General features: G+C 44.3%; 1 protein-coding gene and 1 long non-coding RNA gene across 5 annotated transcripts in view; one reads left to right on the top strand and one right to left on the bottom strand.

Annotated features, from left to right (window-relative positions):
• Nucleotides 1-1,168, bottom strand: part of LOC131107463 (MAM domain-containing glycosylphosphatidylinositol anchor protein 2-like) — a 166,612-nt gene extending 165,444 nt beyond the window's left edge. For 2 of the 4 annotated variants that reach the window (XM_058057536.1, XM_058057535.1), the window contains exon 1: nt 962-1,168. The gene's annotated coding sequence lies outside the window, so the exon portion shown is untranslated. The remainder of the gene's footprint in view (nt 1-961) is intronic. The other 2 variants (XM_058057537.1, XM_058057538.1) reach the window with 2 other exon arrangements.
• The window catches only part of LOC131107465 (uncharacterized), a 48,375-nt gene continuing 36,014 nt past the window's right edge, over nt 453-12,813 (top strand). The window contains exons 1-2 of the long non-coding RNA XR_009120260.1: nt 453-498; nt 9,237-9,311. This is a non-coding gene — a long non-coding RNA (uncharacterized LOC131107465). The remainder of the gene's footprint in view (nt 499-9,236; nt 9,312-12,813) is intronic.

Below are 12,813 nucleotides of genomic sequence, written 5' to 3'. Positions count from 1 at the left end.
TTAGCATCACAACTAGTAGAAGACAGCCTCATTGAATCGTTATTATTTTTAAAATGAACAGTTATCAGAGCTATTTTTAATGTTATCGGCCTTAAAATGAGCTAATGAGCGGCAGCAGGACAGGAATTAGCAAAAAGAGCACAAAAATAGGAAATTGAACTCTCACAAAAGCAATCAAGAAAGGAGAATCAAGAAAGGAGTGTTGTTACATTGAAAGGGAAGCCAGCCATCATAAACAGGAAATAAAACCGGAAGTGACATAAGACGGACAGGGAGTAGGAAATAAATCAAATTAATACAGAAGTTTACCTAAATGTCATATAAAATTAAAAAATCGACCAATAAAAGCAGACTGTAACTAACGGAGGGAGAAAATGTTTTACAACAGCAAAAAAGGCCAATCGTCATGAACAGAAAGTACAACCGGAAGTGACATCGTACTATCGAGGTTCTTTCAAAACAAACCGAAAAGTGACTCAAAAGGCCAACCCAGCTCAGGTAAAAAAAAAAAAAAAGCTACACTAATCAAATATCGCATTCTTGACACCTTTTTACTGCTTCTCGTTGAGTTGCGTGCGTGTGTCAGCGGGGTTTAAAACGTCTGGGAGTGTGCTGACATGACGAGCTTGTCTCTGGGGAGCACCGTCAGGCAGAATGGAGGAGCGAGTGGAGGTGTGTGTGTGTCTTCAATGTGCTGCTCTCAGCACTGCTGAGCAAACACTTTCAAACCAGATATGCTCCTTACTTAAAAAAATAGAACATCGTGTCACAGGCTAATTAAGACTGCTACAGGCCCCTTTTCTTATTGGCTGCAGGGATGTAAACAGGAACTACTGGTGAGTCAACTACTACTAGACAATAGAAACAGCTTAATAATGGTTCAAAATGGCGACCGATATGATACTGATATATGATTACTTTTTAATGTCTATTTATTAGATTTAAGTGTAGTTTTGCATACCTGGAGGATTATGTACGCTGGCAGACACATCCAAAAAGTCCAACACAGAAAATCCAAAAACAAGAGAAGTGAAGCCAAGCAGTGTCCTTCCCAAAAAAAGCACTATTAATTAGCAATGAATGACATGCAGGTGCCTCCCTCTTAGCAGTCAAGGGGCGGGACTAATTATAAACCACACGAAAACACAGGATCAAAATGAAGGCACAAACAGTAAAGAAGCAAGTCCTCCAGTTCCAAGTCAAACAGCTTCTTTTCTTATTGGCTGCAAGCATGCCAACAGGAAGTACAAACATGACTGCTGATGATAATGATTACAGATCAGGGTTTTATGCTGCCCATTGCGGTACCGATCATCCAGTGTGATTGGCCGTTACCGATTCCAATCACATGGGCAAACTGTACTTTATTACTTATTATTAGTGCTTTATGCTGATTGTCTTCTGTGTTTGTGTTCCACGAGCCGTGCTGCTCTTAATATAAATTGCTGCAAAAAAACTGTGCAACAATCATGCAGTAAACAAGTGCAATCGACCTGTGGCTCGATCAACATGGACGCAGCGTTTAATAGTGTATGGAAATTCATTTGTACCACATTGTTTTTGCACTTCCTAGGCTCCTGTGTGGGTTTTTTTTGTGCTCTACTTTTGCTGCTGTAAAAATCGGAATCTCCCCTTGTGGGACTAATTAGGGCATATCTTAACTTGGTGTGCTCACTTCTGGACAATGAAGGCTTCTTTTCCATTACACCAGCTGGCTTATGTAATGTGAGGCATGAATTGGAATAATGCAAATACATGGGCTTATCATCTGTTCAATCATTTCTTTTCATAGAAATTTGTCCTGCTTAACTTAAAAAAACATAAATCCAGCGTGGAGGTTGCTCCAATGTTCATCGCTATTTTAGCTATATTTGATAGCTTCATTGTTTATGCAACATTTAAGCGAGCTGCTAGCTGCCAAACGGAGGCCATTGTGGTTTTGCAGAATAGCGTTGTTTCCTGCAGCAGTACAGGATAAAGCGTATTCCTGTTCGGGTCAACACGGGTGTTTGCAAGCGTCCTACATGACGCAGGACACATGTAGTCTAGCCACTGCATGTCCATGGGTTTTTGTGTATTTTTCGCCATCAGTCACCTGTTTGATAGGTTGGTGATTAGTACTCATATGTTAAAAAGAGGAAAAGACATTGAAAGATGTCGTCTTTCAATGTGAATAATGTGGATTTTATGGGTTTGTTAGAATCTGTCTCAGTGACATTGATTGAAAGACAGAATGTGGGAGTGCAGAACAGTATACAGCACGCTAGGCCCGGGATGGAAGACTCAGTGCTCAGGATGAGAGAACTTAATTCATTCACATTTTTTCAGTATAATCTTTTTTCATGCATGCTTCAGTATATGTCAGTCTGTGTGTGTGTGTGTGTGTGTGTATCTCCATTCATTAACAGGCACGTGTGCATCTGCGTGTATGTGTGTGTATCGAGGCTCAGCGGACATTACATGCGCCATCTCCTCGCCAGATGTTATTGCTTACACGCTGGCGATTTCCTAAGGTGCTGTGACAATTTCATTAACTTTCAGCAGGAGCAGAATCCGCCTCCTGGAAAATGCGGAGCAAAAAAAAAAAAAAAATAGGGGAAATGGGGAAAAGTAGCATGAGCAAGATGGAGGTGGAGCACAGTTCACAAACACAAGAGTTGGTCTGTTCTCATGAGATCTAACTGCAGGTGCGTGGTGGCGGCATGGTGGATTGTTACTGACAGCCTCGTGTTCCTCACAGTGGATCCACATGAGTGACAGCACCGCGTATCACACATCAGATCCCACTGAGTCTTGGTGGAGGAAAAAAAAACCTGCTGTGTCGAGTCGGTGGTTCACGGTGGAAGACCGATCGCATTAGTCACATATCGATCTCGTGTCTGCTGTCAAGCCGTCACCACATAATCCTTTTGGCAGCTTTTTCCCGCCTCAAAATAACAGCTTGCAATGACAAGGGTTTGAACACCTCACAAAGGTGCTTTGCCATCTAAAAGGACGATCATTTATCTGACAGCTTTAACATGATCCCGGTCTATCATCCCTGTTGCTGAGGGCTAAACCGCTTATCCTCACAAGGGTATGCTGGAGCCTATCCCAGCTAACTTCACGTACACCCTGGACTGGTCACCAGCCGATGGCAGGGCACATATAGACAAACAACCACGGATGGATGGATAGGAAAACACCATCCATGTGATTGACACCTGGGATAGGCTCCAGCGCTCCCATGTGATCAGAGCAGCACAAGCGGCAGAATGCTAAAACAAGCTGTCTGGATCGCATTGAGACAATAGGACATTCATTCATTCATTTTCTGCCGCTTTTTCCTCACAAGGGTCGCGGGGGTGCTGGAGCCTATCCCAGCTGTCTTTGGGCGAGAGGCGGTGTACACCCTGGACTGGTCGCCAGCCGATGGCAGCGCACATATAGACAAACAACCACGGATGGATGGATAGGAAAACACCATCCATGTGATTGACACCTGGGATTGACACCTGGGATAGACTCCAGCGCTCCCATGTGATCAGAGCAGTACAAGCGGCAGAATGCTAAAACAAGCTGTCTGGATCGCATTGTGAGACAATAGGACATTCATTCATTCATTTTCTGCCGCTTTTTCCTCACGAGGGTCGCGGGGGTGCTGGAGCCTATCCCAGATGTCTTTGGGCAAGAGGCGGTGTACACCCTGGACTGGTCGCCAGCCGATGGCAGGGCACATATAGACAAACAACCACAAATGGATGGATAGGAAAACACCATCCATGTGATTGACACCTGGGATAGGCTCCAGCGCTCCCATGTGATCAGAGCAGCACAAGCGGCAGAATGCTAAAACAAGCTGTCTGGATCGCATTGTGAGACAATAGGACATTCATTCATTCATTCATTTTCTGCCGCTTTTTCCTCACAAGGGTCGCGGGGGTGCTGGAGCCTATCCCAGCTGTCTTTGGGCGAGAGGCGGTGTACACCCTGGACTGGTCGCCAGCCGATGGCAGCGCACATATAGACAAACAACCACGGATGGATGGATAGGAAAACACCATCCATGTGATTGACACCTGGGATAGGCTCCAGCGCTCCCATGTGATCAGAGCGGCACAAGCTGCACAATGCTAAAACAAGCTGTCTGGATCGCATTGTGAGACAATAGGACATATTCCCACAAAAAAGTATGCACATAATTCATATGAAGGCGCTTCCCAGACAGCAGTGTGTGATTACAAAGACAGAAGATGAAGAGATGAAGGCTGGAACACGCTGGAACCGGCCGCTGATGCATAATTCCGCCGATGCATAATTCATCGCTGATCAAATTTGACAAGTTCTTATCCGCGTCTGTTTTGGAGGCTTATTGTGGAACAGTGTGGCTAGTTCACATACATACATAGACTCCTCATTGTCTCATTGGCTGTGCCTGATTCCCATTCTTGTATACATTTCTCTCCGTGACCTAACGGAGTGCACACTTGTCAACACTTGCATTTAAAGGAAGAGAAAGGATGGAGAATAAGGGAAGCTGAATTTTCAACAGCACCAAGGGCGGGTAAATGATGAAAACGTGGGGGCGGCAGGTCAAATAGGGTAGTTTCCTGGGGAACGTGTTGACAGGTGTGGACGAGTGTGGGATGCTCATTGGACAGAATTGAAGAGGAAGAGTCCTGCGGAGTGGAATATATTTGAGGGAATCTGAAGGAGGGCGGCACGGCGGTCGAGTGGTTAGCGCAGAGACCTCACAGCTAGGAGACCAGGGTTCAATTCCACCCTCGGCCATCTCTGTGTGGAGTTTGCATGTTCTCCCCGTGCATGTGTGGGTTTTCTCCGGGTACTCCGGTTTCCTCCCACATTCCAAAAACATGCTAGGTTAATTGGCCACTCCAAATTGTCCATAGGTATGAATGTGAGTGTGAATGGTTGTTTGTCTATATGTGCCCTGTGATTGGCTGGCCACCAGTCCAGGGTGTACCCCGCCTCTCGCCCAAAGACAGCTGGGATAGGCTCCAGTACCCCCCGCGACCCTCGTGAGGAAAAAGCGGTAGAAAATGAATGAATGAATGAATCTGAAGGAGAAGGTTGATATGAACGATGGCGCTAGCATGTTTCTATAGGCCACGTTGTGGTCCAAACCGTTCATCTTTTGCACGTCCTTGTATGCGACACTGGAGATGTTTCTACAGGGACTAGGTGTGCACGATTCAGTGCACATCAAAGGATGCACGCTGACAGATGGATGAGTGTATGATTTGAATGCTCGCCACTCCACAAGCTTTAATAATGCGCTTCAAGGTGAACGGCTACCAATTTGTTAAATGACTCCTGGCTTTATTTTTCCTCCTCTTCAGATCATTTCCAACTACTGACTTTCCTTGCCTTTTTGTCCATTAAATCCATTTTTTTTAGTCAAAATGAAATATTATCTATGGTTGTCATCGCTTCTACACCCCAAGTGTTTGTGTAGGATCCGGCAAAGGACTGAAATTTTATGCATATTGTTTCTTATCTGGTGTTCTCGTGTACATGCATTTCCATGACAATGCTGATAAGACTACACATCAAGGATGCTAGATGCTCATGGAAGTGCTTCTCCATTTAGTAGTGAGTTATGAAGGTCATATTCAAAGATATGCTTTCACAGTGTTACGACCTAGGGCAAAGTAACTTATTGAAAAATCAAGTCTCTCGGGTTTATTAATGAATAAACTAAAAAGAGGTGAAAGAGGTCCTGAAGCGCCGGCCCAAACAAAGAAAAAGGACAGTGAGGTGAACCGACCAACATCACTGCAACTCCTAAACCAGATATAAACAAAACAAACCCGAAAACAAGGCAGCTGAACGCACCAGGAAAAATTAGGCTCATGCCGGCAGGAAGCAGCTGAGCATGACGACGAGCCTGCAGACGACCAACTGTGTATATGATCCACAAGGGGGCGGGGCCAATCAGCTGTTTCCCACAAAAAAACTAAAACGTCTCTCCTAACACAGCCATTGTTGGCTTTTGTAAACTTGGCCTAGTTGTCATCATCCCCAATCCTTATGTGGGACATCAACACATGTCTTTCTCTTTTATTTGCCTTCTAAAGATATCCAAACAGATAAAAAGCACGTCATGGGACACACCTGTTGCACCTAGAAAGGCTGCTACTGAAACGCCTCCTAAAACCTCCAACAAGATTGATGATTACATGTAAAACGTATGGTATTTTTTTGCTTATTTTAAGCACGACTGGAACTTCCTTCCTGGGTTGCTGCAGCATAAGAGTTGCAATTTGATGTAAACAATGTTTAAAAGGAGTGTCACAGTGACTATAGGGGTGTTATTTCATGTCTACAGGGCTCTAATCATGTTAAAAGCCATATTTAGAAAGTCATGATGAAGTTTTCGGGCTGCATGGTGGTCGAGTGGTTAGCGCACAGACCTCACAGCTAGGAGACATGAGTTCAATCCCTCTCTCGGGCATCTCTGTGTGGAGTTTGCATGTTCTCCCCGTGCATGCGTGGGTTTTCTCCAGGAATTCCGGTTTCCTCCCACATTCCAAAAACATGCTAGGTTAATTGGCCACTCCAAATTGTCCATAGGTATGAATGTGAGTGTGAATGGTTGTTTGTCTATATGTGCCCTGTGATTGGCTGGCCACCAATCCGGGGTGTACCCCGCCTCTCGCCCGAAGATAGCTGGGATAGGCTCCAGCACCCCCCGCGACCCTCATGAGGATAAGCGGTAGAAAATGAAATGAATTAGCAAGTTTTCTATACATAAGCAAGAGAGATGCCTTTAGGCATCCATCCATACATATACAACATACAGTGAGACAAGAGGTGATTGGGCAATGAAGAGGAACAAAAAGAAACCCCAAACTAAACTCCTTATAGGGGAGCACAGTGTGGGACTGTTAAAAAAAACTAATTTGCACAAGTAAACACTTTCACATTTTTCCACATCATGAACACAAGACTAGCGCCACAAAGGGGAAAGGGAAGGTGGAGATCCCAGCACGGTCTAGTCACGATATAGGCACGATATAGTGGCGAAGGCGTTGGATGCGGGAAGGGATGTGTGTTTGAATACGTGTGTGTATATATATATATGTGTGTTTGGCCTGAAGACATCAGGGACAGGGACAACAACAACAGGTGTCCATGAAGAAATAATGGAGGTCAGAGTGTCCCGTTGCAGCAAACTTTGGGAGAATTTGTTATCACAACATGACCTTGGTTAGCCGTGGGGGGGGGGGTAGGCCGAAATACAGATTAAGTAACTATGAAGATATTCAATTTATTAACATTGAATCCTACATATGGTGATATTCATTTATCTCTGTCAGGAAGCAATGAAGTGCCATAAAGGAGGGACTACTGTACTCATAGTTTAAGGCGGAATGGTGCATTGCGTAAAATGGGGCAAAATGTGGGAATGGCAAGGAGAAATGGAACAAATGGTCCTTGAGTTGAGAATGAAACCTTCATATTATCATACATTACATAAATGTATTCATATTGGATGCAAGAAAGATTCAAGTCGGCACTTTCACAAACACGCACGTCAGTGACCAACCACAATCAAATCAACGCTCCGTCAATATCCTGCTTTTATTTATCGGCAGAGCGGAGCGATCAATACCACTGCACGGCCATACTTGCTAGGTCAGCTTCAGCCGCACCTGAGCTCAACGTTGCGCTCACTTTAGCGACTTCCACGACTGGCTTCCTGCCTCGTGTTAACCTTCGTCATCTGTCATCTTCGCCGCCACCATGATTAATTCAAGGCGCCATTCCTCCATCCCTCCTGGATACTCTGAGAACATCCATTACGGGCCTGGGAGTGTGACTTTTGGTGGAACGTGGGAACAGAGCAATCGCCTGTTCATTAGCGTCTTGTGACGGAGGGATGTGTTGACTTTAATGGAAACGCTTTTCCATTTCAAAGCACTTTTTCCCACAGGAAATAAAAGAGAAAGAATCGGTTCCAGGGTCCAAATGTTTTTTAGGTCACATTTTAACATCCTTATCGGCCGTACAACCACTAACCAGTATTGATTGCCAAAGTAGAAATCAATTACAGCTCCAACGCATACGATCACGTGTAAGATATTAGTTTAGTGCGGCGTGAGAGTTTCTGTCCACTTTGGCTGCTGTTTCAGGTCACCATGTCGACGTGCTTAGCTTGTGTTTGTGTTGAGATTCCACCACGATGGAGAAACCTTCTCCATGAACGAACCTTCTCTTTATGATGACGGCATTTCATTCATGTGTGAATTTCCGTGTCAATCCCGCTTTTACTGGCCAATGCCGCCATTGGGTTAATGCGGAAATGCGTCTGCAAGCTGGTCTTTGTTTAAACCAGGGGTCTCAAACACGCGGCCCGCGGGCCAAATGTGGCCCGCAGGACACTCGTTTTGAGGCCCCCGCCTTGATATGAAAGTTTAATGTTTTGATATGGATGCTGTATGGTATCATGTACCCAGAAAAAAATTATTACGTTTGATTAATGTTCATGTTAAAGGTTAAATAACTGTTAATAGTTATCCTCCCTATCCGTGTGGAAGTGGTAAGTTTTTGGCTATTTAAGTTGAAAGGAAATAACTTGAAGGCTACCGTTTAGGTCGCTAGCTCTCTAGTTTGCGAGTTAGCATGTGTCTCAAGACCCTGCAGTTGCGCAATATGTTGTAAATTAAAAAAAAGTATAAATGTGACTATAGTCGTGTTTTGTCATGTCTACAGGGCTCTAATAATGCTTTGTTCATTTTAATCTGAAAAAAAATATTTTTTCTACCCACCAACTATATGTGGTTTTTATTATTTGCAGTTTTTTTATTATTATTATATTTATTTATTACTGATTATTCTTGATTTGTTTATTTATTTTTCATCTTATTTTGTGTAGAAAAATAAAAATATTTGAGAACAGTGGAATGTTTTATCAGAGCTTTTATTGTAGAAAATCGGAACCAAAGCACTGAAAAAGTTTGTATATTTTTCTGTTTTTAATAAATGCGTTTTTTTGGGGGGGGGAAACCTGATGCGGCCCAGCCTTGCCCAGACCTTAGCTCCAGTGCCCCCCCAGGTAAATTGAGTTTGAGACCCCTGGTTTAAACCAAAACGTGCCTGCAGGGAGTTTCCACGCTCGCTCCTTCTTGTCAGGGAGTTTTTTGGTGTGAAGTGACCGCTACTTTTAATGCAGTGACAGCAGCAATATAATGACTCCTGAAGACTGCTGATTCCCCTTTATGTCCCTCTCGCAGGAAATCACCAAAACTCCAGCTGCTCATTATCCATGTGGCTGCGTATAAAACTCCCCACGTTGCCGTGAGTTCAAGGTGAGCCACACACACACACACACACACACACACACTCCACCCACTCATCCACATATTCCAGCATCCCTCAGCTTCCCGCATCCCCCCTGCAGGGCCGTTGCCCAAAGTTGCAAAGTGCTTGAGGCGGGTAGGCGGTGTGCGCAGGGCCTAATTAAAACCACTGTAGTGTGTGCGAGGCTGTTTTGGCAGCACGGGACGGAGAAATGAGGCGTAACGACCCCTTTGTGTAAAGACCCTCCCCTATCCTTTTGGCCAGCTTCATTTTCTCCCCTGTACATCTTCAGAAGCTCCACGTTGATTGCGTGTCACTCCCGAGAGCTCATTGCAGCCCTTGCACTGCTCCGCTTATGTGATGGGATGCCGACACCCAAGGGAAGGTGGGCTCAACTGGGAGCAATCCATGGTACAACTTGCTAAACAGCTCCCTGTCCCCTTTTTTGACCCCATGATTGGCGGCCCATTCACTAAACATTTGGCATAAGGCACACCATGGTTTATTACAGGGATCTCAAACTCAATTTACCGGGGAGCCACTGGAGCTAGGGTCTGGGTGAGGCTGGGCCGCATCAGGTTTAAAAAAAACCAACACTTTTCGCGTATGGGCGGGGCAAAATCGCGTCAATTGTGTCCGGTGTGTCTGTCATTTCTGGATTCATGAAACCATACGGCATCCATATCAAACTATTAAGGCGGGGGCCTCAAACTAGGATCCTGCGGGCCGCATTTGACCCACGGGCCGCAAGTTTGAGACCCCTGGTTTATTTTCTTAGTAGACCAACAACGTCTACATTGAAAAGTCAAGAAAAAATGCAATTATTATCAATTGTGTAATTATTACATGTATTTAATAAAAACAGCATAATGCACAATGCAGCATAATTAATATAAAGATTCATATGTCAAATGTACACTTATGACCATCACATGCGCCATGTTTTTAGCTACTCTGTCCTTGTGGTGTATTAGAGCGCTCTACCTGGGCTCTGTTGTATGTTTGGTATTGTATTTACTACCAGTAGAGCGTGTTGTATACTCATGCTGAAGACGAGCCGGCCGACAGTCCTTATTGGCTAAGGGAGAACCCGCCCATTCTGTGTCCTGATTGACTGTCGACCATCGTCTCCTTTACGAGTAAACTGCTCGAGCTGCTTGCTAATCACCAATAAACAACAGAAGCAGAAGCAAAGCCGTTTGAATGAATCGTGGGTTGAAGGAGTAGGACGAGCAGGAGGAATATGTTTGAACGAGGATACAAAAACGCTACAACCGAACGGCACCAAGACAAAGCACGATCAGAGCAGTGAATATGATGAGTCACTTCATAACTTATTGTGTCCAATCTAGTGGATTGACCCTTAAAATTCTAATATTTGAACTCTGTGTGGAATTACAGCCTTAAAACATTTATGCTAATTGTAAACAACTACTACGACTACTAAAGTCAAAAATCCCAGATGACTTCCTCAGTCGTCATCAAAGGCCGAGGCTGTGCTTTTAGTGTTTCCACGTCCTAAGAGCAGCAGCGGTTCACTTCTTTTTACGCTTGAATGACACAAAGGGACAAATAGGAGCCGTGTTCCATGACATTTTACAGACCTCAAGGGAGCTTTTTAGGCTTTTTTTTTCTTGTCCAGTTTTGCCAAAGATCTCTATTGATTTTGAATGACGTGTGTGGCCTGAGCATGACAGGCATCATGTAGCGCCGGTGAAAAAAATCCATATCCGTGTGTACGTTACTTTTCTTGAGTGTCCTGAAAGGCATTTCCATATGGTCGTTTGAAGCAAGCACCCTATTGATTTTGAATGATTTGTTAGCTGACTGCTGTCAAAGTATTTGATTTGTTGTTTTCATTATTTTTCAATGTAATTTATTATGATAATTTTTTTATTGTTTTTTCTGAATGATACTAAACTGATCACTATCTGCTTGTCAAGACCACTACGGTACCCGTAACCCGAACCAATTTTATGTATCCTCTTTTAAAAAGTAGATGGAAGTGTAGCTTGTGCACACCAGGAGGAACAAACTTGAATCAGAGCAGTCAGATCATGATTAATCATGATTCATGAGTGATTAATCATGATTAATCGCAATTTCCAATCACCTCACCATGATGAGGGCGCTGCTCGGAAGCGCACAAGATGATGCGAGAGCAGAAGGTGACAACATATTCGCTGCATGGCCGCCGCAGGGTTCCAAGCATGAGAGAAAAAGTCGCCGGGAATCTCCTCAAACGAGTCCTCGGTTTTCAAGCAGTTGCCAGCTGATCTTCGAGAAAACTCTTTGCCGCTTTGTGTCAGAGACGAGGTGTCGTTTGATTTTGTTGTTAAAAGGGAGGCTGTCAGGTGCCAGGCCAGTCCTTTTCCACCTGACAGTGTTGCTTCGTATAACTGAATAGTGCAGAGTAGCGCGATGTGACAAATTACCGCTCGCCGTGTGCCAATCATCCGCAGCCAGGGGTCGTTTGACGGCACCTAAATAACAACAAACGGCCAAACTCACTGGAAGGAACGATGAGATGCAGTGGCTGTTTTTTCATCCGATGTCAAAATTTCACGCATGTGACGCGTTGCAGGCGCTTTGGATGATTTGGTTTGCATGATTTCATTCATTTGACCGGATGATAAAAAATGTGAAGATGCTGCAAGACGTGCGGAGGAAGCGCCTTTGGCAAGGCGGCGTGACATGGCTTTGACAAGCGTTGACATGGCAACAAAAGACACAAAGAGAAGAGCGGGGTGAGACGATGTCGTCTTTCAGCTGCCGTGACGCCACCGTCCTTCAACCCACAGACAAGCAGCGGTCTTCCTTTTCTCGCCGCGCTGCCACATTATTGATGGCTAATTACTCCTTAAGTTCCCCATCAGTTTCCAATCTAATCAAGCGGAAAATTAATATTTCAAAATGAGATTTTTTTTTTTTGGTTTCCAACGCTATTGGTGTGATGAGAGAGGCGTAGCTGATGTAGTCTTTAATTACGTCGCTTCTTTGTGTCACAATCGGCCATTTCATTCTGACTAATTAGCTTGAGACTTTTGTATTTGCACATTTTTACAAATCAGCTACAAACAGTGACCTCGCTTTGAGTTTTCTTCACGGTAAGAACTAAAACTAACAAACATCCCGCATGCCCTATCCCAGAAAACAGCAGTGCGATTGCACGTAACAATAACAATGCCTTGAATGCTAGCCACCTTCTTCCACAGCATTACATATTTTTACCGTCAAAGATTTCTGTGAACTCCACCTGACATCTCCGACACCACCGGACGTATGATTGTTTTGACCGTGCAATCTGTGGTGTTCCCCAAATTGTTGCTATTTTTGTTTATGGACAACGTAGTCATGGTGACCACGAAGGGGTAAGATCACCGCATACCCAACGTACAACCTGTAACTCCAAATCGAAGGCTGTCACTGTCTCGCTGGGGCTATGTGTTACATTACCTTGCCTTAACTAATAATAATAATAATCAATCAATAATCAATAATAATCAGTAT

The sequence above is a fragment of the Doryrhamphus excisus genome, chromosome 19, assembly GCF_030265055.1.
Source record: "Doryrhamphus excisus isolate RoL2022-K1 chromosome 19, RoL_Dexc_1.0, whole genome shotgun sequence".
Lineage (NCBI taxonomy): Eukaryota > Metazoa > Chordata > Actinopteri > Syngnathiformes > Syngnathidae > Doryrhamphus > Doryrhamphus excisus.
The sequence above is the reverse complement of the archived record's forward strand: the minus strand, read 5'-3'. Positions and strand labels throughout refer to the sequence as shown.